The following is a 24875-nucleotide window of genomic DNA, read 5'->3' as shown; positions in this document are numbered from 1 at the left end:
ATTGGGATGACCTGCATCCTCAGTGAGAATGGTCGCTTTGGAGGAGATTCAGGGATAAGGGAAAGGATGGTACCCACATATGCTGTTTACATACTAAGTATGTCCATAACTAATAAAAACACCTGAGTGTATCTGCCCATGTCTGTAATAGAGCTGACTAGTACAGAAACAGGAGGGGCTCTGGGCCTCACTGCTCAGACAGTCTAACTGAAAAAAAAAAATTGATTACCAAGGAAAGAGTGAAGGAATAAGATACCTGAAGTCCTCCACTGTCCTTCACATGAAGAATACACATCTATGCACATAAAGTGTGTGCACATGTGTCTACACACACACATACACACACACACAAACATACAAATGGTATTGGCTGAAAGGGTACCTGTTAAATTTAATTAAACTTTGCACTTTAATTCAAATTAGAGTTCCCAGACCTTAAAATTTTTGACTATCATGAGATAGTAATGTTAGCTTCCTCTATCATACAAATCTATTTCACACTCAAGCTTGGTACTCTCTTTCCCACTATTCCAAAAGATGCATAGATTGTGTTTGAACAGGCCATTTTGATGGGCCTCTCCTATTTTTATACTATCTCCCACAACAAAATGCAACATAAGAGAATATGTTATGATATACTTCATATGGATAACATTGTTCTGGACTTTATGTAACAAGGCTTTCCACCTATATACTTTTAACTGGGTTTTTCAATACCAGACATGAATTTCCTCTTGAGGTATAGGCCTCAAATCCAATGAGAGAGCAGCTCATTATTCTGATAGCAGTCATGCCAGTATTGCACCATTGAGCATATCCTGCTGATATCCTACTGATGGATAAGACTGATAATGACTTTTGTACCCCACTACCTTGCATGGCATCTAAGAGCATGTGACAATCAGCAGGCAGAAAGGAAAGTTTCAGCTCAGTCCAGCTTGATTTCTTTGTACTCTGTAACTAAAACAGGTGATATCATCAGCAATAGGGTCACACCATCTAGTCCCAGTATGCAACCAAGAGTAATGGAAATAACCTATATTGTTTCTATTTTTTTAAAAATAAAGACCCCTACCCTCTGTTTTTCCCCCTACCCCCACTCCAAGCCATATATACAATGTTTGTATCCAGTCTCTAATAGTGAAAATTTCAAGATAATAATAATAATAATAATAATAAATAAATAATAATAATAATATTATTATTATTATTAGCTTTTCGAAGTAGGGTCTCACTCTAGTCCAGGCCGACCTGGAACTCACTATGTATTCTCAGGGTGACCTCAAGCTCACGGTGGTCCTCCTACCTCTGCCTCCCAAGTGCTGGGATTAAAGGCGTGCACCAACACGCCTGGCTCAAGAGAATTATTAAGAGCCTCTGCATTGTATCCTTCAGTATTACTTCCACAAAACATAGCATTTTCCTCCACTTCTTTTTTTTTTTTTTTGCTTTTTCATCTTGTTGCCTCTCCTATTCTTTAATAACTGCCTTAAATCTTATTTTTGTTTTCTATATTGTCCCAAGTTCCCAAGGCTCTCTTTCAGCCTGAGTCTGATTATTCTGATTCTTCCCACTTTTCCAGTTCCTTTACTTGTCCTGAGGAACAGACAGGCAGATATATGTGAGGGCAGGACACTTACAAAAGCTCAATAAGGAAGAAAATCCTAATTCTGATTAACATGAGGGATACTGGAAAGTATAATGATTAAACCTCTTGAAGCACACAATTTTATCATGTTTTCTGCAAGGCTTCCTCTGAGACATCTTTCTTGTCCCTTTCTCCTTCTAAGTGCAGCAGTAATTTTTCACTGTCTTATCTTAACTTTGCTTAAAATTGTAGAGTGATAATACTTTTCACATGAAATGTAAGAAATAATGCTTAAGAGAACATATTTTAAGTTAAATAATAATATACCATAAATACAAATAAAATATGCATATGCCTGTGTATGTAAGCACAGTCATACACATTTAAGAATAAATTACAGATATTTAAAAATATTATTATGCTCAATTATGAGGAGGCAATGGGTTCAGGGCAACAGTAGGAGCTCCCTACTCATTAGCCACATAAGAATGAACCTTTCATACATACTGGGTTAAATCACCTGTCTGCAAAACAGGAGTGATGAACAAGGAGTTAGAGTAAAGCAATTATGTTCTTATAATATTGATGGTTATACAGAAAAATAAATTAAAAAATATGTTTGGACCTGTTCCTTTGATCCACTTTAGATATCATAGAATAAAGAAAAACTTAGGTTCTAACTGGTTTACTATCTACAAAATACCCAAAATTAAAAGTACAGTTTCATAATTAGAAGATTTTCATATTTCTCTTTGATTCTATCTAAAACTTTAAATGTTTAATATATACAAAAAATATTTGACAAAATAAATGCTAGTTTATACTTTCCCCTGCCACAATGACATTACATATGATGAAAAGATCAAGAATAAGTACTTGGAAAACAGATTATTTCTCATTAATCCAGGGGAAATCTTATAAAAGTTCAAGAGAAATTGACCCCTGATTATTCAAGAGAGGTTGTACCCCTGGTTGTAGGTAAAGGTGAGAAGCAAAATGTGAATAGATGAAAAAAATGACATCAAAGGAAAAAAATAGCACTTTTTAAAGCTTCAGCAGAACAGATTTAAAAATAATTTATCAAAAATTATAAATTCACTTCTCTTAATAATGTATTTAAATATTATGTGAGACAAACCCAAATTAATTCCTCACATGAAAGTAAGTAATAACCAAAATGACTCAAATAGAAATGTAATTTGTAAGACATAGATTTAAAATAGAAAACTAATTCTTTGAGAAGATACTTTAATTTTCCATTTTGTTCCTGTGTTCTTTATTCATTTGTCCAACTATTTTGAGTTAAACATTTGAAAAGTTCCTGGATCTAATATCTAATAGACACACACAGTTTAGAAATAGATTGAAAATTTGGAAGAAAGATACAGACAGACAGAATGCTTTGGTCTAAGTCTCAGTTCTATTATGTAATTCCATGACACTTATGCTAACTAAACCATTTCACTTGTCTTAAAGATAAATAACTTGTTTGCATTTTCATCATAACCCCCTCTTCTCTTGACCTCTGCTCCTTTTACCCTTCTATTGAATGTCCTTGGCTTCCAAATTAATTCCTGTTCTACTTACATTTAGTTTTTCCTTGAGTGGGTGTGGAGTGGAGGCATTGTCTGATACATTACCAGTGAATAACACATCACACCTTAGGTGCAAAATATAGATAGCATATTGCTAATACTAATATATTTATTTATTTATTTGAAAGAGAAAAAGAGAAAGAGAATGGGTATGCCAGGGCCTCCAGCCACTGTAAGGGTACTCCAGATACATACACCACCATGTGCATCCAGCTTATGTGGGTATTCAGGAATCAAACCTGGGTCCTTATGCTTTGCAGGTAAGTGCCTTTACTTCTAAGCATACAATAAAATTGAAACCTACTCAAGAGTAGATGCCAACTTTTTTTCTGCCTTAGCTAAGCAGAGGTAAATAAGTAAGATTTTGTATTTGATAAACTTTTATTATTTTAAAAATATTTTATTTATTTATTTTCAAGCATAAAGATGGAAAGAAGAGAGAGAGACAGAATGAAAGTCAATGGGTGTTCCAAGGCCTCAAGGCACTGCAAACAAACTGCAGATGAATGCACCACTTTGTACATCTGGCTTTACATGGGTACTGGGGAATCAAACCAGGGTCATTAGGCTTTGCAGGCTGAGCCATTTCTCCAGGCCCTACTTTTCTTGTTTTCAAAGTGAAAAGTAAACCAAAAATGTCACAGTACCTCTTATAGTTTCTCAACCAAATATATGTGCCCTATGTTAAATTATACAATAACTGCTTAAAAAATGAGGTTGTGGGCTGGAGATATTTCTTTGTGGTTAAGGTGCATGCTGAAAAGCCTGAGGACCCAGGTTTGATTCCCCAGGTCCCACATAAGCCAGATGCACTTGGTGGCACCTGTGTCTGGAGTTTATTTACAGTGGCTGGAAGCCCTGGTGCACTCATTCTTGCTATCTCTCTCCCTCTCCTCTCTCTATGTCTGCTCTAATAAATAAATAAAAATTTAAAAAATGAGATTGTATTTATTTGAGAGAGAGAGGTGTGTGGGGGGGAATAGGCAGGTAGAGAGAGAGAGACAGAATGTGTGCACTAGGGCCTCCAGTCATAGCAAGTAAACTCCAGATGTGTGTGCTCTCTTATCCATCTGGTTTATGTGAGTCATGGGGAATTAAACCTGGGCCCTTTGACTTTTCAGGCTTAATATCTAAGTCTCAGTTCTATTATGTAATTCCATGACACTTATGCTAACTAAGCAATTTCACTTGTCTTAAAGATAACTTATATCTCCATCCTTATTGTATAATTTTAAATATATATTTCCATTTATTTAGTAGACAGAGAGAAAGGGGAAGAGGGGGGGTGGAAGAGAGAGAGAGAGAAAAAAAAATAAGCACATGAGGGACTCCAGCCACTGAAACCAACTCCAGATGCATGTGCCCCCTTGTGCATCTGGCTTACATGAGTCCTAGAGAGTCGAACCAGGATCCTTTGGCTTTGAAAACCAATGCCTTAACTGCTAAGCCTTCTCTCAAGCACCCCTCCCCCTTCATTGTATCATTTTTAATCATGCTGTTTACATAGTTCACACATGGGGAAGTTGTGAGATATTTTTTAATATTTTATTTTTGTTTATTTATTTGACAGAAAGAGGGAGATGAGAGAGAGAGAGAGAGAGAGAGAGAGAGAGAGAGAAACAGAAAGAGACAGAGACAGAGAAAGGGAGAATGGGTGCACCAGGGCCTGCAGCCACTGCAAGAACTCCAAACTCATGTGCCACCCTGCCACTCTGTGCATCTGGGTCCTGGGGAATCAAACCTGGGTCCTTTGGCTTTCCAGGTAAACATCTTAGCCACTAAGCCATCCCACTAGCCCTATTTGTGAATTATTAATGATCACTTGGGCTGATTCTTACATTATAAATTTTGGCTTTATTAAATAATTGAAAGAATGGACTCATAGTTTTCCTGGCTCATGCGGTTTTTGAGTAGGGGAAAATCACAGTGCCTTAACAAACCGCAGTGTGCTTATTCAGACACTAAATTCTGTACTTCAAATATTGTGTTAGTCATAGTTTGCAATGAGATAAAAATATAGAAACTCATTTTCATAAATATGTATATATATAGTCTTATAATTTTGATTAATCTCATTCCTTTACTCAATAGACATATGACATTTCTGTGAAAATATTAAAATTAAATTATAAATCAGCTGTGTATGCTCAGGGTTCCTCAGAGAAACAAAACCAGGAAGATACATACACAAAGTAGAGGATAAGAGATTTGGTTCCTGCAATTTCAGACATCAAGACATCTCAGGATGAGGCTGGAGAGTTGTTATGGTGTTTACTGGAAAATTCAAAGGTTCTATTCCCCAATAGCCACATGAAGTCAGATACGTAAGGCGACACATGTGTCTAGTGTTTGCTTGTGGTGGCTAGAGGTCCTGACATACTCATTCATACCTCTCTCTCTCTCTCTCTCTTTCTCTCTCTCTCCCTCCTTCTTGTTCTCTCTCAAATAAATAAATAAAATATTTTAAAAAAGAAATACTGGGAAACATTTTATGCTGGAGAATGAAAGAAGTGTACAGTATAAGCCAGTCACTTTTTAAAAATATTTTTTGTTCATTTTGATTTATTTATTTGAAAGTGACAGAGAAAGAGGAAGAGAGAGGGGGGGGGGGAGAATGGGAACACCAGGGCTTCCAGCCACTGGAAATAAACTCTAGATGTTTGCACCCCCTTGTGCATCTAGCTAACGTGGGTCCTGGGGAATCGAGCCTCGAACTGGTCCTTAGGCTTCACAGGCAAGCACTTAACCACTAAGCCATCTCTCCAGTCCAATCCAGTCAGTTTCATGATAGAGTCCACAGAACCTGGTGGAGCTTACATGATTGAGTCTTAGAGTCCTGAAAACCTTCAAAATCTCCAGTTCAGTTCTGATAACTGTGGCCAGGAAGGAGAAAGTGGCTATGTGATTCCCAGTTCAAGGAGGCATAGAAGGTGAGAGGCAATTTTCCTTTTATTGCTATTGAGAACTTCATTAAGTAGGTGGTGCCCACTCACATCAGTGAGGGAATCCTTACCTATAGTACCATCACAAATGCTAAGCTCTTTTGGAAAAATATTTGCACCCAAATACCCATAAATAACTTAACAACTATGAGGACCTCCTCACAACAATCTAATCGACATTTAAATAACCCCTCATAGTATCACTATCAAATATTTTCTTATAATGTGTTACAGGTACTTTTTGTTATAGTATCATACATGCTTTGAGGAAAAAGGGCCAGCCAGGCATGTTCTATATACAATTAAGATAAGGAATATTATCCCAAAGAGCAGCGCAATTAAGGGAATGTATGATGGAGTCTAAGCATCCTGAATGCAGTCCTACTCAGTATGAAAAGAGCAAATGGCAAAGCTCTTGGGAGGAGCACATGATGAAGTGTGAAGGGCAGTAGCAGGAAAAGATGGTACACTTAGGGGACCACAGCCTCTTGCTCAAAGGAACATAGTGCTGTTAGAACAAACATGAGAGAACAAAGACCTCACCTACCCTCCTATCCTCTTGTCTTTCATTGACAAACCCAGACAGAATCCAAGGAAGAAGGGGACCCAGTGTAAAGAAGTTTCTATAGGTTAACTCCAAGCACACAGAAATGGTTCCTGATAGATCTCAAGGAATGGAAAAGTGAGGATTGTAACACCAAATGACAGCATAAACATATACATTAAATCAAACCCATATTTCCAAATTTGTGAGATTAACATTTGTCATGTGACTTCAAATGTATATTCTGTGAGTATATAATAATCATAAAGATGACCCAATTTAGTAACATTCCTTCAAACTGGATGATTGTATGGCATTTTTCTTTGTGTTGTAATGCTCCTAGAGGATCTTTCCTGATAGCCATCTATGTATAACAAACTAAATAAATTAGATGGATTTGGTAAATTAGAACAAAATAAAAGCTGGAGGAGAGGAGAATCATATTTCTTCCATATGAAGCAAGTGTGAGCATTTCACTCATTAAGTGCCTGACTTCCCAAACTTTTAACAACTCGAGTGCTCATAGTCTCTATGAATCAGGAAAATTAAAAAAGAAAAGAAAAGAAAAACTTCAGAAGGAAAACTAAAGAGGAGAAAGAATAAAACATTTCTGTAGAATGAAGGAAAAGCCAGCAAAAGCATTAATCTTTGAGAACCTTCAGTGCCAACCATTATGATATGTGGATTCTGAAACCACAGCTTAGAAAAAAGCTCTGTCTATGGAAAGATGTTTTGACCTGTACAGACATATCTGCTTAACTTATGAATCATACAAAGGTGAGATTAGCGACCAGAATTAATAACGTGAAACATTTATAACATTATGTTGCAGTAAAAGTTATGTGAATGTGGTCTTTCTTGAAAAGAAAATCAAGACAAATGCTGATAATTTTGGACTGTGGTTGACTTTGAGTGGCAAAAACTTGGCGACATGTGGTTATGGAACAGAGTGTATTAGATCACCAAAGCTAACTCACCCATAGAGAGGAGATGGACATTTTCTGAGACCATTTTTGTCTTTTAACAGGCTTCGTGCTCTCACTAGTTTCATTACTGGCCCCCCTTTAATGTCCTGCCATAATATTAAATTACACAATATGACATAGTGTATAATTGGGGAGAGGTTCAGTATTATACTGTTAAAATGTTTAAAGGACATATGGAAGAAAGAAATCATTGGTGTGAGTTGGTGCTCATGTGCTGCTATGTCAACTGTGGGGGGGGGAAGGCAGAGAGAAATTTCCTTCAAAATCAAAACTCCAAATGTAACTTTGGAGATTGCTTTTACTTGCAGGAGGTTAATCAAATGAATTATAAGCTTAAATAAAACTACAACAAAACTAAATTAATGTTTTGGTAAATAAGAAATGTGAACAAATCAAAAGAATCTATCAGGAGATTCATATACAAGACCATGAGGTTTTGTCCTATTATTACACTGTTCTTCTTTGATGATTTTTTATTTCACATTTATTATGGGTGCATTAAACACACGGTTCATTGGTAACCAACTTAAAGAGCTTTAAAGAGGTTACTGACATTTTAAAGTAAATCTACATCAATTGTTTAATGAATACATGCAATCTGCCTTTAAACAGCAATAAATTCTAGTAATTTTCACAGGAGGGACAAATAGGTAGGCAGAAAAGAAATTCTCTTAACTGTCATCACTTGCTACTATCTCCCTGATGACCTCAATTCAATCTCAATCCAATTCTCAGGACAGCAAGCAATAACAAAATCTTTACAATAAGCTAATAACAATACTTGTGGAGCTATTAAGTGGGATGGGGTACAGCAGTAAATGGATTGAACATAACACTCACTTATTAGTTGTTTACAATGTCCTGCCTTCTTTCGAGGGCACCATAGGGTAGTCTTAGAAGTGAGTGTAAATCAGTCCCAGAAAACACTGTCTCTGCGAGATGCCAGCATTCAGCTGAAGTAGACAAGCTTCTAGTCACTGTGCACCCTACACAGCAGTAAAAAGATATAAGATATCGACACGCTCAGCTGCATCTTGTTAAAAGCTTCCTGCGGGTTGGCAGAATGAAATCTTTATTTAAAACACACAAACTATTGTCAAGGGAAGGAACAAAAAGAGAACACAGTAAAAGGGCCAAGTGTCTTGCTTAACCCAACAGAAGCAGCAGCATAAAGGGGAGAGTGGCCTCATTGCTTGTGCAGCAACAAAAGGAAGGTGACCAACACCATCACATCAGCATCCATTGGCTCTCCCCATGGATCCAAGATGCATTATTTCCATTATTAATTGTATGTGTTTTCAGGGTAAGGATAAATATATTATTATGGATAGCAAAGAGAGGAAATCATTTCTGCTGCCACTTGGCATTAAGTACAGTAGTGTATGTAATGAGTGAGTGATGACAGGAAACAGAGCAGCATCCTTGAGTCTCAGTATCCCTCCTACCAATCAGCTCCAACTCCCTGTTGGTAGTCAGAGGCTGCCTAGCAGAAAGTTCATGTCAAACCATTATTGAACACTAACAGGAAGGAACTGAGACAGGAGTGAGCAGTGTGTATTTGGGCAGAGAGGGAGAAGGGGGAGGAAAGGGAGAGAGGGAAGATGATGAGGAGGAGTTAGTCATCATCTCGGGCAGACACCACATAAGAAGGACAAGTGCTTGGTATGATTACCAAAAAAAGAAACAAAAAAGTATGTGCCAATGCACACATGCTTATGCATAGTGTACCCTTTGGTTTTTCATGTTATCAGCCCCCACAGCAATCTTTAGTGATCTGACTGTGTACATGGGGTCCTTCTTGCATGGGTGAGGTCAGTGGCTTTAGGGAGAATGAAAGGGAGCCTGGCAGAGGATATGGGCTAGAAGAAGAGATATTTGTGAACAGCACAGGAAATGTGGGAATGAAAAGCAAGCATGAAAAAAAAAAATGTGGGACAACCCTGGGGGAAAAGGCCACATACATTAATTAAGATTATATCTCTTTGGGTGAAAGTGACATTTCTGCTATGAGGCCATGGACATATAAGGAATGTGGTTAGATCACTGTTTTCTGTTTCCTTCCATTCTGCTTACAACACCTTAGATCAGGGTGTAGTTGGGATGCTCTCTGTTGCACTTTTATCAACAAAATAATTAGTTTGGCGTTTACACCTCTTTTAAGTACCATCGGAGTGGCACCCCTGCATTTGTTTCCTATGTTCTGATGAGACATAGAGCGAGGAAGCTGCCTGGTGCCTGCATTTGTCCAGTCCTGCCCCAATTCCTTGCATGTCTAGTCTCCCCTTCTAGATCTATTGGGGTTTAAGTTCCTCTCTCACAGGGCTCCAAGTCTGAATGAAGTCTACCTCTATCGCAGCCCAGAGCATTTGGAATTGGCTTATCAAAGCGGTGGGGCTGTACTTCCGGCATAAACCTAAGAGCATCGTTCTCCTCGGTATGAAGGCTGCTGCCCAGCTACTCTTCTCTTCCACAGGACTTGCCCTGCTCAATATCACAGTACCTCGGCTGAGCCATGCCTCCCTCACCTTTCTGCCCCGCCAAACTGCCAATCTCCCAAGTGCGAACTACACCCAGTTCCACCGAAGCACATCACCTCCGACACCTCGCTGGAACCCCCTCCCGGGAAGCATCTATTGTGTTGCCCTCCACTCCTGTCCCTTACCTTTGAGAGTTCTCCTCCCCACAGCCCTTAGGACCAGCCTCCCATCATGAAATAACGCAGAGGACCGGACCCTGAAGAGTCCCCTGCATCCACACCTGACACACGCTCCACGCTCCGAGGCTCTGCGGCCGGGAAGAGTGGGTGCATGACACGTCCCCCCCGCCGGCTGGCCTGCCGAGGACCCGGAGCCCGGGAAAGCCGCCAGGACCCCGGGGTCCGTCGGCCTCGCGCAAGGCCCGCTCGGACCAGCCGAGGCTGCCTTCCCCTCCTCCCGGCCCGCCGGCGCTCGCGGCCTCGGCTCCCCGCCGGTCTGCCCGCGCCGCTGGCAGCCATCAAGTGGCTCGTTAAGGAAATGCAGGTGAGTGCGCGGCGCCCGGCTGCAGCTGGAGCGCGGTGGAGGCTGCACGCCGTGCAGTGCCGCGCGGCGCCGCGAGCCAGCCCGAGAGCCAGCGAGCGAGCGAGCGAGCGAGCGCGCGCCAGCCCCGCGCTCCGGAGATGCTCACCGGCTCGGCTCCGCGCCCCGCCGCGCCCTGACGCCCCCGCCCGCGCTCCGCCCAGCCGCCTCCCTCCGCCGCTCGCTGCCGGCTCGGTCGCCAGCCCGCCCTCCCGGCCGGCAGGTACTTTGCCTCCAGAAGCCTAGGCAGGACTCCTGCAGGCTCCGAGCGCCCTTTTTCCTCCGCCTCCTCACCTCCCTACGGATAAAGAAGATCCCACTTTTGAGAGCATCCCAACCGTAGGATGCAGCCCACCCAAGCCAAACCCTGACAGGCGTGTGCTGTCGTCCCTTTCCACAGTTCTCCCGGACCCTTGTGGAATAGAAAGACAGACAGTTCTCCATTGGACTGGTAGGAAAGGAAAGAGAAGACTCCTCGAGGTTTCTTACCAAAGAGAATGGAGCGGCCGTGTTAGTAAGTAAACTGTGTTTCTCTGTTTCTGCTCTCTGAAGTGAGGCTTCCTCCCCAATTCGTTAAACCAGGGAAGAACTTGACTTATATAACTTCAGTAATTACTACCTTAGAGGTGGCTTCCTGAGGATTTTATTTATTTATTTATTTATTTTTGTGGGGTTCTTTGTGGAGGTTACTGTCTGTGCAGCCTTCCTGGGAGTGTGCTTGTCAAATGCTTATTGTTCCCGGGCTGTTGGAAGCCTGGCCTGTGGATGTATTGGCTGGCTCTAAGATTTCAGGACCATTACCTACAAAAAGGCTGAGGCTTACCACCCTTACTTTGGCTACCTCGAGTCCATAGCCACCAACTTCTTTCTGTCTCTCTCTCTCTCCCTCCCTCTCTGACTTCAGTGGATTCGTGATTTCATCCCGAGTTCTAAGTTGCACTGACCAAAAGGAAAAAAAAAAAAAAATGGGTCAAGGGAAAGTTAATAAAGATGGTTTGCAATACGAGATGGAAATCCACTTAGGATTACTTCATGCCTATAAGCAGATAATGTGTGGAGGAGATCTTGGAACTAGCCCAGGTGGAGATTTGGATGAAGCCAGTTTGGAGAGGAACTGTGCAAGCTGCTTTGGGAAGAGTAGAAGCTCAGGCTTGCATTTGACGTGGCAGGTTTTCAACTGTGACAGGAACTCAACACTCAGTGACAAGCTTAAGGTGTCACCTAAGTCTGGCCATCTTTGCATCAAAAACTTTCTCAGGTGACACTCTTCTTGGGGCTAAATCTCAGGTTGATAGCTGTAGGAATTCAGTTAAAACAAGCAGGACATTACCTCTGTCCATGAAAGGGTTAATGCTACCTTAAGAGAGAGAGAAAGAGAGAAAAGAAAGAAAAAGAGACACAGTGCAACATCTCCAATATTTTGGAAATATCTAAATAAAACCTTTTGTGTTTTGTCAGGGAAAATATAGTTGAGTCAGTTTATTTTGCACAACAGGGAGGGAATCAATAACATTTCAGCGTTTTCCCTCTTTATTACTGCCAAATGGATGCTGAACCCAATTCTTCTCTCATTGTTACATGTACAGTAGGTACAGTAGGAGATGTAGGTTTGATGAAATGATGAAACTAGACCAATTTTGACACAAAGTTCTTTGCCACAATAGCACTTAACAGATTTTTGACTACTTATTAAAAACAACTTTATCTCTCTTATTTTTAACTTTTATTTCTTTTATCCACATGAAATATATATACTTTTCAATAAAATCCCATGCAAAAGAAAAGAAAAAAAAGCTATTTAACTCACAGAGAATTTGTGTTCAAAAAAAATTACTAGACGTGGCTTTGCCATTTTTAATTGATACTGGATTCTGAATTTTATCTCTATATTAACTCAGGTATGTAAAGATAGACATACTCATTGAACATTGATGTTAAAAATTATAAGAGTAAACTCTGCAAAATGGTAAAAAATGTTGCAAGCTGTTCTGACATAAGTTCTTAGAGTGATGAGAAAGAATAATAGGAGAGGTGATGAACTCATTGACAAGAAGTTATCCTAGGTGGAATTCTCTTGGAAAGACAGGTCATTGTCTCTTGAATATTACTTTATTTCTTATCTAAATGATTTTCAAGCTTATTTATAGCTCTTAATTACCACTTCTACTAATGGTTGAAAAATAAATTGCAATTATTTAAAATGAAGCCATTTGTTGACCTAATTTGGATTATAGCACATGACCTCTACTCATTTGTGATTTCTAAGAGGATATCTAATGTTTGACAAAAAAAGAAACTATTGAAAATAAGACTGTAGATGGTACACATGTAGCCACATTTAAGAGTAGCTCAAACATGCTATTACACATATTTTACTCCACAAGGGAACAATACAAGAAGGGGTTTTCATTCTGTTTGAATTTCTGAAAGAAAAGATGTATAATTAATATTGAATTAATCTGACATACATCTGTCCCTACTGTAATTGTATCATAATGTTCAGGAAAAAGAGTCTAAAATAAAGCTGTTTCTAGCACAGCCAACAGAGATATGAGATCACTGTCTATATAATGACAGAGAAAAGCCAAACCTAGATGTGGTGATTTAATTGTCTGCTTTTTCCCCCACCAGCTTTTTGTGTTATGAGAAGGAGTTGCAACTTTAAAGTTGAAAGAAGAAAGTTGCTGGTGTCAGCAGTAGCGTGTTTTATTATGCAATTGTTCTTGTTATTCAGATCAGATAATGGCCCGATGAAATACATAAGCAGTCTGCAGGGAATGAATGATTAATTCCTCTAACGTGTGCTTACTAAAGGAGTTCTTACTAATAAAGTGCTGTGTACCTGCATTTGCTTACAGTTGCACTTGGTGAAGGCAAACATACTTTCTCCTTAAATTTCCCATGGAATTTACAATTGTATTTCTATAACATTAGCAATATAAAGATGATTGTTTTAAACTATAGCATCTATAGTTTATGGAGCCATGGATTTCATACACTTAACTTAGAAAGGAAAGCAATATCAATTAGATGTAATATTGTAAGTTTGAACTATTGATAAAAGTATCTTGTCTTCTCTCAATGTGATGGCAGTACAGTTTTACTTTGTATTACTGATAGGGTGTATGTGCCCAAACATATGGAGCTGCAGAGTGTGCAAGTGCAAATGATATTGTTTGTTTGATATTCCAAGTGCACTGCAAAACTGAAGTATTGTTAGGTAGCCATTAAGGACATAAAATGGTATGATTATTGTTACAATTGGTGCAAAAGGTTTCATGGTTAGAGAAGTGTCTTTATTGTAACTTCTGCTATCTCTACACTTTTAGAGTTGGATGATGATAGAGCATGGTGAATGGACAAATTATGTAGGGTAACGGAGCATGGTATTTAGAAAGATTATATAGGGAAACATGAGCACAGGTAACCTGAGGTGTATTTTACACATTTAAAATTATCTTAATTATGTCTTTGTTTAGATCTGAAAATTGGAAAACTAGATAATTAAAATCAATGTATAGCTACCTATCATCTATCTATCTATCTATCTATCTATCTATCTATCTATCTATCTATCTACCTACCTACCTACCGTCTATCTACCAGCATCTATCTATATCTTTCTTCTATCTCTGAATATAACCAGTAAATTTGTAAAAATATTCTTCTCTTCTGAACATGTACTTTAACTTCTGCAATATCTTTTTAGATATTACAGAATTACTAGATATTACACCTACTCTGCATTTATTAAACTTTAACTATGAATATAATATAGTAAGTGTATTCAATTATAACAGTTTAAAAATGAAGATTAGATGAGTAGGATTTTGTATCCAGTTGAATGCCATTTAAATTTATCTGCTATATATATTTAAGGTCAGTTGCTTTACATTTACTTTCAGTTCACTGGGATTTGATTAGGCCTCTCAAAAGAAATTTAGCATCAGTAAAGATTAACTTTTAACTTATAACCCACCCAGCATAGAAGTTAACTCTACTTATAGCCACCTACTGTTCAAACTCTTTTCAGGTGTACTGAATGAAGATAAATGACTGAAGTATCAGAAAAAATAAATATAGTAAATACAACGTGAATATTTGTCTGAGTGTAGAAAGAATGGTTTTGCATTTTTTTCCCTGATGGCTGTCTCCCATACCCATAAGAGAAAGCCTAGACTCTGTAACTAAGTTCTTTTCTCTGTCAAATAAACATGTAGACCTAGAAATTTTTAGAACCCTCAAATTCCCAAATCGTATTAAATAAGCTAATATAATTAGTGTAATTAATCCTAAAAATTGTCAAATGTCACATGACATTTTAGCAGTATGAGAATACACGAAGGAATACAGGCAAACATTGAGTTTGAAAGAAGAGACTCAGGTTATGGCCCTGAAGCCATGCAGGAAGTACATGTACACTGTGGTCACAAAGGCAAATGTTTCTATGGAGTGGCTTTCAAGTAGGAGGATAGAGTTTATGGGAAGAAGGAAGTAGACATCTTTCTTGAAAGAGCCCTTCATTCCTTCCACATAGAGGTTTGGTGTGGGCATGTGTTTTTTGTACTTTGTTACTCAACTAAGTAACAGAAGGGTATGAGAACATAAGATAAAATTAAATGGTTGGTTGACTTGGTCTGCTATATTCTTCTCTTCTACACATATGCTATTTTGCAATATTACCCTTAGATAAATAAGCAAAATATAAGTAAATTCTTTCTTTTTCTTTTGCTCATGCTATATAGGGTTTCAAATCTAGAAGAACAAAAATCTGTACCGTTGCTTACATTTTACAAAGGAAGCTGAGGAATTAAAAGGACATAAAGATAAGACAAATTTCCTATATAGAGATGTTTCCTTTTTGTTTAGAGTGGTATACTTTCAAGTCCATACATAATGCATATTTACTACTTTTGTTAGTATATTATCGACATAGCAACTCATTCATGATGTGTCTTCTCTAAATAGACATTACAAGTACATTAGTTCTAATCACAGAAAATGAATATATATATATATATGCATATACAAATATATTTCATATATAATGTTCATTTTAATTTTTTTCTTATAACCAGGAAGTTTTTCCTCAATTTGACTTTTATGATATAACTGATAAAATTTGAAGTATTTTACTCCTTTTGGAAAAAAATCAGTAAGGCCAAATGTTACCTTTCCATGATATGAAAGTTTAAGGCAACAAATACACTTACGTTTCTATGTGTGGTACTTTGAGTGTAGAATGTTCCGCATATCCTCATGTGTTTTAAATGCTTTTTTTTTTTTTAAATGCTGAGGCAACATAGGGGATGAAGCTTTGCTGGAGAAGATGTGTTGCTGGGGTGGGCTTTAGAGTTTTACAGTCCAGCTATCCCCTTGGCATAGTCAACTCACTTCTTGCTGTTTCCTGCCAGCTCCTGGACAAGAGGTGAGGGCTAGCCGGTCTCTATATCCCTTCCTTGTCATCAAGAGCTTACACCGGAGACTATAAGCCAAAATACTCTTTACTCCCACCTTCTGATTATGGTCAGTGTTTTGTCCCATTAATATGAACATAACTAAAACACTATGAATTGTATGTTCTAATTCCTCACACCTAAAAGATCATGCCATTTTGTTAATGTGCATAATGTAGGAACTTTGATTTTTATTGTGTGTATTTGATGTGTACAGGAAAATGCATGTGTGTATCTCAGCACATCTATTCAGCATATATCAAATTTGGTTAAAACAGTATGCTCAAAAAATTATAGGTTCAGCCAGGGATGGTGGCACATGCCTTTAATCCCAGCACTCAGGAAGCAGAGGTAGGAGAATCGCCAAGGGTTTAAGGCCAACCTGAGACTACATAGTGACATCTAGGTCAGCCTAAGACCCTACCTCAACCCCCCCTCCAAAAAAAAATTATGGGTTAATATACAATAATCATACAGTGAAAACCTAACTTAAGAGGCCAGGTGTGGTGATATATGCTTTTTTCCTAGCACTTGGGAAGCAGAAGTAGGAGGATTGCTATGAGTTTGAGGCCAGCCTGGGACTACAGAGTGAGTTCCAGGTCAGCCCGGGCTAGAATGAGAATCTACCTTGAAAAACAAAAGCTAATTTAATTTCACTTGTGATATATAAGACTGTTTCTTTTTGTTAATTTATAAATCAAAGATTATTAATATACTGTGTTACCAAAGCCTTGATTCTTAGAAGTTTTTATGTTTTGTGAAGAACATATTATAAATGAAAATTTTAAAGTTCAAATAATTAGAGAGTGAAAAATTTCATCTCTATATTCTAATATGTACTTATATTAAATTCTAAGAAAGGAATTGAACATATTTATAATTGAGCTTAAATGACTGAAATTAAATACATATAATTTTAACTGGAATACACTGTAAGCTTTATTGTATGTGTATTAGGAAGCAGTATACCATTTTTTAAAACATTAAATTAGTGAATTTTTGAAATAACTATTTTCTTAGGCTGATCAATATCTAAGTAAGCAACTTGCACAAATGTTCAAATATGTTTATTGTGTGGACCCATTGGGAATTATAGCATTTAAAAAGTTTTCAAGTGTATATTTGACTAATGTAATTAGTATTTCAACAGGAGATGCCTAACAGTTACACAAGCAGATAGCAGAGCCAGGTATGTGTCTTACACAGATGCTCTATGTTATTATTACTAAATACTGCCATGTATCTGCAGATTTGCATCAGACAAGCAATCCTATTCTCTTGGTTTGTTAGATGATCCTGGGTCATTTTTAGCATAAGCTTATAACATGCTTCCTTCAGCTACAAGAAAGGAATGTATATTTCATATTCTATCTCCAATTCTAGGAAAGGTTAATTTAGAATAGAAAACCAAAGAAAAATTGCAAACAACACTGAAATCAAGAATGATGGAGTATTCCCCAATTCAGGACCCAAAGTCACTTAGGCCACTTCTCCAATACTATTAATTTTATTTAGGAAGGGGCTTAACCTCATGCAAATTAGCTTCCTTTAGGTACTGTCCTAAAACTGCAACCTATATTCTTCATGTGCAAGATCATAAATTCTGCCAAGATGCATAGGTTGCAGAAAGATGTAGAGTGAGGCAAGACTGTTAATCTCAGCATATAGCTAATGATATTATCTTTATTTTCTCACAAATAGCTTCTAAATCAGATTTTATTATTATTATTGTTTTTTATCTTGAGGCCAGTGGTGATCAGATTAGCCTTGGAGTTGCTCTCATGCCTTCACTGTGTCATGTTTTCAGTTTCTGCCGTTGCTGCCAAGTATCTATCTAAAGTCACACAGGACACTTTGTCCCTTTGTAATCCCTAAAAGTATTTTTACTTTTGCAACACAATTTGAGACAGATCAATTACTCAAGTTTCACAGATATAATGTGCACTAGTACTCGAATTTTCACTTCCCTCTAACTCTACTTATATAGTGGTATTGAATCACCATAACCAGTAAGGACTACACAATGCAAAGCACATCACAACATAAGTTGTAAAATGGTTCTCAAGTGCTTATTGTGAATCTCCTGTATGCCAAGGATTGCTTAGTCAAACATGCATATGTTAACTGTATGAGTCTTCATGTCTTGACTGCCAATGGGTTAATGAACTATATGTATATTATCAAGAAAAAAAATTATATCATAGAGAAAAGAGAATCTCTTTAAAGAGTCTTTTCTTTTTCTGTTGGATAAAAGAATTAATTCCAGGTATATACTCTCCTTTACCATTGTCCCCCAGCTTCATTCACTGTCACTCTGAGTTAGAGAATCTCTTCTCTAGGCTGGGTAGAATCTGTGCATAGTTGGCAGACACAGGCCTTGCTGTATTTCCCTGGAATTTATTGGCACTCTTCTTCTTCAAAACTGGATTGCTTCAGTGCCAATTCTTTCATGTGTGCCACACACTCTAGAATTCAAGAGTGGAAGTGAGGTATAGTGAACATTCCCTGGATTCTGCACTTGGCATAGTATCAAAAGTACTGATACATATCCCATCTAAGGTAGTGGTTAAAGATCTTATGAATCGCTTGCATTTCCAAATTGTAAAGAATAACTTCTGGTTGAGACTCATGATTATGTTTCAGCTATAACAAAGGCATCACAGTAGAACTATTTTGGCTTTCTCAGCAGAGGATAGAGATAGACAAATGAGAAAGCTGTACATGTTGGCATGAGGTATATTTTTATAAGAGGCTTTATAATATCTTGTTTTAAAAATAGCCAAAAGGAAGGAAGAGGAAAAGTGTACATTTTTTTTTTGAAACAAAGTAAGATTGCTAGCTATCTCTATAATTAATGTTATTTTCTTGACTTCTCTTGAAATAATAGTTTTGTCTCTCCTCCAGATTCCAACCAGGTCTCTCCATTTTTTAAGATTCCCTATTTATTGTCCTCATAAAGTTCTTAAGAAAAGTGCACTGACAATGTTACCATTGGGTAAAGTCAGCAGGTACTTCTGGAAGTAGTGCACACATGGAATATTTCTGAACTCTCATTTAAGAAAAAAAAAAAAACTTTAAAATTTTATGCTTCGAAACTGAACAATGTTCATCCACAAAATAGGTAATTATTTTATCATCAAATGTGCTACATTCCCATTGTGCCACATGAAGTACTCAACTAGTTTTCAATTACTTCTTATTTGTGGTTTGTATTCCAAGGTCCCATTCCTTTAAATGCAAGTATGAGAGAAAGCCTAGTAGCTTCCATGAATGGATATGTAAATGTGTGTGTGTGGTCTCCTTATTTTCTTCTAGGAAAAGCCTCTGCAAGAAGTAGCTCAGACTCATTTTTCCATATCTCTGTGGTTGAAAAAAAAAATGGCTTTTTGGCAATAGAATTGCTTAATGAGAAAACTTGGATTTAGTGCTTCAATCTTTCATTTTTTTCTGGTCCACAGGAAAGTATTTCTTCCTTTTAAAGATTTCTGGGGCTTAAGTACTGCCTGTTTTATGGTGCTCTCCTGCTGCATTGGTCACATGTTGATGTTTTATGAAAATCACATATGTAGTCATGTGTACTGATACTTTCAAAGTAGACATCAGAGCTGCTTGAGAGATCTTCTAGCTGAATTATAAATGTAGTTCACTTGTTTTGTATATTTGTGTGTGTGTGTGTGTGTGTGTGTGTGTGTGTGTGTGTGGTCACTTGCTACTAAAAAAGAACACAAGATGTTTGTGACAGTTTTTGTATTTGGCCTATCTGGACAGTTCAACTCAGATAGGCAGGTTTTGTAAGCCAGCACCTTTAACTACTGAGCTATTCTGCCAGCTCCCAATATATTCAACTCTTAAAAAATTTTCAGAGCTATCCCGTAATGCCTTAAGAAGAAAACTTGTCTAAACCTGGAGCTGAATTGGTCTATGAGACAAGGTCAGTGGAGTGTATGATTCCTATTAGAGTTATCTTCTTTTCAGCATCGTTCAATAGGCTATCTCTTCCTATTTCTGTTTTTACTTTGCCCATTTTCTTTTTTTTTTTTTAATTATTTTTGTTTATTTTTATTTATTTATTTGAGAGTGACAGACAGAGAGAAAGAGGCAGAGAGAGAGAGAGAGAATGGGCCCACCAGGGCCTCCAGCCACTGCAAACGAACTCCAGACACATGTGCTCCCTTGTGCATCTGGCTAACATGGGTACTGGGGAAATCGAGCCTCAAACTGGGGTCCTTAGGCTTCACAGGCAAGTGCTTAACCGTTAAGCCACCTCTCCAGCCCACTTGCCCATTTTCTTTTTCCTTCTACGGGACTTGATATTTCAATAACACAAAGAATTGTTTTGTATTTGAAAATACAAAGGGGTATTCTTATGAGATTTTAAAAATAGATTATGCCTTTTTTTGTATTGTAGACTTCCCTTAAACCTCCTCTGTCATGTTATGATATAATATACCTTTCTTATTTAATCCATTACCATTTATGAAAAAAGTAACTACAATATTTAGTTTCCCCTAAAACACAGAGATGACTCTGGAGCCATCTTAACTGCGTAGTCCCAACTTACCATGTGTACTATAGAAATACTCAGATAGATGTTAGAAAGATTCAGCTTTATTGATTTTTCTGGTATATGCAATCTCTATTTTAAATGATATTTTTATCTTTAAATATTTAATTTTTATTTATTTATTTTATTTTTGTAAGTGGTTTTTTTTTTGAGTGAAGTACCCATTTTATTGCCATGTTTGTTGTATCCATTCATTAGCATTGAGAGTTTTTTTTTTTCAATTTTTTTTTCTTTTTTTTATTAATTAGTTTTGTATTCAGCAAATACAGTCAGTTTGGTACCATTATTAGGCTCATCCGTGACCTACCCCCACCCCATTGGCCCCTCCTTGTTGAGGTATATGGGTCGTGCATTGTGGAGTTAGCCCACAGTTATGGGTAAGATAAATGTTTCTGCATATCATGACCCAACATGTGGCTCTGTCATTCTTTCCACCCCCTTTTCCACAAAATTTCCCTGAGTCATGTTGGGTTCATTTTTGGTCTGCTTCAGTGATGAGGTGTTGGGGGCCTCTGAGGCTCTGTCTCTCTGATTTGGTAGGAGGTGATTTTTCTCTGTGTTGGTCTCCTTCCCCCTGGTGCTGGTATTCAGTTCATCAGGAAAATAGCACCCTTGCTTGTTTTGCCAATTTTTCTTAGTTTCAGCCAGGGCCCTTTTGAGGTATGATGGGGTGGCTCTCTCCTTAGGATCTACATCTATCTGAAAAAGAGAAGCAGATTCTCCAATGGAAAGTAAGTTATCACCAAGACAAATGAAATAAACCTTACTTTTTTTTTTTTATAGATAATTTAATAGGTGTAGGCCCTCTTGTAGCCCATGATTGATGGTAGCTTGATATTGGAAAGTGGGCTTATGTTTGTTTATGGTTCTGACTTATTTCCCAGCTCCAGCTATGGGTCCCATACCACTGATGGGATCAGCCAAATCAAGAGCAGCTGGTTCCCCACCATGGCTGTGTGTCACTATTGCACTTATGTGGGCATCACAACAGATTATTTGCTGCTAAGTAGGTTAGACCATAAGTTGCTTGGACAGATATTGATCATTTTACCCCAGTCGCCCATGTAGCACCTTCTGGCACTAGACACGCTGACATTCTGGGGACTGACTCTCTTCTAGCTTCCAGCCATGCCATTCCGTTTTACATGTCAACTGCATATGGTGTCTTTAGCAATAGAGTCTTACCACTAAACTTTGGTGGGTCATCAAGTACTCTGACAGAATTCTGTCTGTCTTTTAGGAAACCTTGTAGGTCTCTCTGATCAAAAGCTCATTGTGGGTGATAGCCCCATGCTGGTACTGGGAGTTCCAGGTCAGTGCCCACTATGAAAATGAGGAAATGATAACTAATATACAAGAGTTAGAGAGAAGAGAAAGAGAGAGAGAGAGAGGGTGAGGGAGAGGGAGGGAGGGAAGATATTGAAGATTAAGGTTAGCCTTGATCCTACCCTCTCCAGTGCCTTGTGATTCAGGTGTTCCCTCTAAGGGCCTGGTGAAGGTTCAGCAATTTGGTCTGCCTTTTAGGAAGTAGAATTTTATGGTACCCTTGCCACTTGGGTCTAGATTTGTGCTTTCCATCTCTTCTATGCCCCCCTTCCCTCCCCATCCATCCTAGTGTCTAGTCCATGAGATGCTTGCTGGGTATGTAAAGTATATTTGTGGTTTTTTGTTAATTAGTTTTATACTCAATGAATACAGTCAAGTTGGCGGCACTGTTATCCTCTTCCCTGTCCTCCCCTCTCCCCCTGGTCCCTCTTTGTTGGGGTATATGGGTCATGTATTGTGAGGTTATCCATCAATTATGGGTAGGAGAAAATGTCTCTGTGTATCATGATCCCATGTGTGGCTCTGACACTCTTTCTGCCCCCTCTTCTGCAAATTTCCCTGAGCCATGTTGGGTTAATTTTAGGTCTGCTTCCGTGGTAAGGTCTTGGGAGATTCTCTGTCTTTGGATGTCTGATGTGGTAGGAGTTAATTGTTCTCTGTGATGATCAACTTCAGCCTTGTGCTAGTACCATGTTCACCAAGAAAGCAGAACACTTGTTTGTTTTGCCAACTATTTATAGTTTCAGCTGGGGCCCTTTTGAGGTATGATGAAGTGGTTCTGTCCTTAGGATCTGTATCTATCTGAGGAAGACAAGCAAATTCTCTAATGTAGAGTAAAGTTAGAACAGATAAATGGGATAACCATTATTTTTGTTTTTTGAGAGAATTTAAGAGGTATAGGCCCTCTTGTAGCCCATGTTTGGTGGTAGCTTGATAATGGAGAGCGAGCTCATTTCTGGACATCATTCTGACTTGTTTCCCAGCTCCAGCTGTGGGTTCTGTTCCACTGAACAGATCAGTTAGCCAAATCAAGAGCAGTTGATTCCCACAATGGCTCTGAACCACCATTGAACTTGTATGAGCATCAGGATAGGTTATTTACTGCTAAGTAGGTTAGACCATGAGTTTCTTGGACAGCTGTTGGCCATTTTTCCCCAGTCGCCTTTGTAGCACCTTCTGGCACTAGACACACTGTCTGGGGACTAACTTTATTCCAGCTTCCAGCCATGTCACTGCATGTTACGTGTCAACTGCATATGGTGTCTTCAGCAGTAGGGTCTTACGACTAACCTTTGTTGGGTCATCAAATACTCTGACAGAAATCTGTAATTCTTTCAGGAAACCTTGTAGATCTCTCTGATCAAAACCTCATTGTGGATGACAGCCACCTGCTGGTACTGGGAGTTACAGGTCAGTGCCCAAGAAGAGAAGGAAGAAAAAGATAACTAATAGAAAAGAGTTAGATAGAAGAGAGAGAGAGAGAGAGCAAGAGTGAGAGCAAAAGCGAGTGAGCGAGCAAGCAAGAAAGGGAGAGAGAGAGAGAGAGGCAGTAGAAGATTAAGGTCAGTCTTCATCATACCCTCTCCAGGGCCTTGTGTCTCAGATGTTCTCTCTAAGGGCCTGGTGAAGATTTTGGGATGGAGGGATAGCTTAATGGATAAGGTGTTTGCCTGCAAAGGGAAAGGACCCAGGTTCAATTCCCCAGGACCCACGTTATCCAGATGCACAAGAGGGCACATGCATCTGAAGTTTGTTTGCAGTGGCTGTAGGCCCTGGCATGCCCATTCTCTCTCTCTCCCTCTCTCTCTCTCTCCCTCTCGCTCCTTCTCTGTGAAATAAATAAATAAAATAAAAATACTTTTATTTTAAATGTTTTATTGCTATGAAATTGACACAATTAAAATCTCTACAGATGAGGGCTGGAGAGATGGCTTTGTAGTTAAGCGCTTGTGTGTGAAGCCTAAGGACCCCAGTTCAAGTCTCTATTCTCCAGGACCCACGTTAGCCAGATGCACAAGGGGGCGCAGACATCTGGAGTTCATTTGCAGTGGCTGGAGGCCCTGGCGCACCCATTCTCTCTCTCTCTGCGTATCTGCATCTTTCTCTCTCTGTCACTCTCAAATAAATAAATAAAAATGAACAAAATTTAAAAAAATCTTTACAGACAAGTTAAATCAATATACAAACGCTAATTAAGATGCCCAAAGTAGCACAAGTTAAGTATCTTGGCTCTTGCTGACAGCTATCTCAAGTTAAATTATTTTTTCTATATTGACATTTTGACACCAAATAGTTTGTTATATTTAATAATGCATTATTCCAGATGTTCAATATTTGTCTTTAGGAGAAATATCATAATTTCATTTATTTTATATGTGATATGTGGAAACGATTAGTGGTCTAGATCTGCTTTTACAATTTTTGTTCATTTTCTTATTTTTAAAAATACTTTATTTATTTATTTATTTGAGAGTGAGAAAGAGGCAGAGAGAGAGAGAGGGAAGGAAGGAGGGAGGGGGAGAGAGAGAGAGAGAGAGAGAGAGAGAGAGAGAGAGAGAGAGAGAGAGAGAGAGAGAGGGAGGGAGAGTGAGAGAGAGAGAAATGGCACGTCAGGGCCTCCAGCCACTCTGCAAACTAACTTCAGATGCATGCACCCCCTAATGCATATAGCTTATGTGGGTCCTGGAAAATTGAACTGAGTGAGATCCTTTGGCTTTGCAGGCAAATACCTTAACTACTAAGCTATCTCATCAGCCTCTTATTTATTTATTTATTTATTTATTTATTTATTTATTTATGTTAGGTAGTATCTTGCTCT

The 24875-nt window shown here is 38.4% G+C and overlaps 1 protein-coding gene across 50 annotated transcripts in view; it reads left to right on the top strand.

The window, feature by feature from the left end:
- The first annotated feature begins 10874 nt into the window (after positions 1–10874).
- The window catches only part of Ptprd (protein tyrosine phosphatase receptor type D), a 2343620-nt gene continuing 2329619 nt past the window's right edge, over positions 10875–24875 (top strand). For 24 of the 50 annotated variants that reach the window (XM_045148550.1, XM_045148541.1, XM_045148532.1 and 21 more), the window contains exon 1: positions 10876–11225. The gene's annotated coding sequence lies outside the window, so the exon portion shown is untranslated. Of the gene's footprint in view, positions 11226–24875 lie in introns of all 50 variants that reach the window. The other 26 variants (XM_045148576.1, XM_045148575.1, XM_045148589.1 and 23 more) reach the window with 4 other exon arrangements.

This window comes from Jaculus jaculus, chromosome 1, assembly GCF_020740685.1.
Source record: "Jaculus jaculus isolate mJacJac1 chromosome 1, mJacJac1.mat.Y.cur, whole genome shotgun sequence".
NCBI lineage: Eukaryota > Metazoa > Chordata > Mammalia > Rodentia > Dipodidae > Jaculus > Jaculus jaculus.
This window is presented reverse-complemented; position numbering and strand designations above follow the sequence as displayed.